We start from the raw sequence: 1188 nt of genomic DNA on the forward strand, positions 1-1188 counted from the left end.
AAGCTTAAGCAGGGGGAGGGAGAGAGAGAGAGAGAGAGAGAGAAGCTTAAGCAGGGGGAGGGAGAGAGAGAGAGAAGCTTAAGCAGGGGAGGGAGAGAGAGAGAGAGATAGAGAAGCTTAAGCAGGGGGAGGGAGAGAGAGAGAGAAGCTTAAGCAGGGGAGGGAGAGAGAGAGAGAGAGAAGCTTAAACAGGGGGAGGGAGAGAGAGAGAGAAGCTTAAACAGGGGGAGAGAGAGAGAGAGAGAGAGAGAAGCTTAAACAGGGGGGAGGAGAGAGAGAGAGAAGCTTAAACAGGGGGAGAGAGAGAGAGAGAAGCTTAAACAGGGGGGGGGAGAGAGAGAGAAGCTTAAACAGGGGGAGGGAGAGAGAGAGAGAGAAGCTTAAACAGGGGAGGGAGAGAGAGAGAGAGAGAGAAGCTTAAACAGGGGGAGGGAGAGAGAGAGAGAAGCTTAAACAGGGGGAGGGAGAGAGAGAGAGAAGCTTAAGCAGGGGGAGGGAGAGAGAGAGAGAAGCTTAAACAGGGGGAGGGAGAGCGAGAGAGAAGCTTAAACAGGGGGAGGGAGAGAGAGAGAAGCTTAAGCAGGGGGAGGGAGAGAGAGAGAGAAGCTTAAACAGGGGGAGGGAGAGAGAGAGAGAAGCTTAAGCAGGGGGAGGGAGAGAGAGAGAGAGAAAGTCAATAGTGCTGTTCCAATATATAAGACTTATACAACACTTATCCAGATACACTGTATAAACCTATTGCTGGCAAAACCTGATTGGTTCTGAAATGGTTTGGTTGTTGATCTATGAGACACTTCAAACAGTTCTTCAGTACACATTTTATTTAACTCGTCCTCACCTTTGCATATTCACATGGGCTGGTGCAATTACTAACGCAAACCAGAACCTGAAACTGTAGAGCAGAGGTATCAAACTCAATTCTGGGAGAGCCACGTGTCTCCTGGTTTTTGTTATTTCCTTCCCATGTGTTTCCTAGACAACAAGGTGAGGGGTGTTCCTGACTAATCAATGACCTTGATCAATCTAGTACAAGGGAGAAGTGAAAACCCTTGAGGACTGGAGTTTGACGCGAGCTGTCGTGATATCAGTCAGGTGAATGATGTCTGTTCAGTCATAGTACGGCACATGGACTTCAAATTAGGATGAAAACATTTGTCTTTGCCATTGAAAAATGAAGAAAACTCTTCC

The sequence above is a fragment of the Oncorhynchus masou genome, unplaced genomic scaffold (assembly GCF_036934945.1).
Source record: "Oncorhynchus masou masou isolate Uvic2021 unplaced genomic scaffold, UVic_Omas_1.1 unplaced_scaffold_1281, whole genome shotgun sequence".
Taxonomy (NCBI): Eukaryota; Metazoa; Chordata; class Actinopteri; order Salmoniformes; family Salmonidae; genus Oncorhynchus; species Oncorhynchus masou.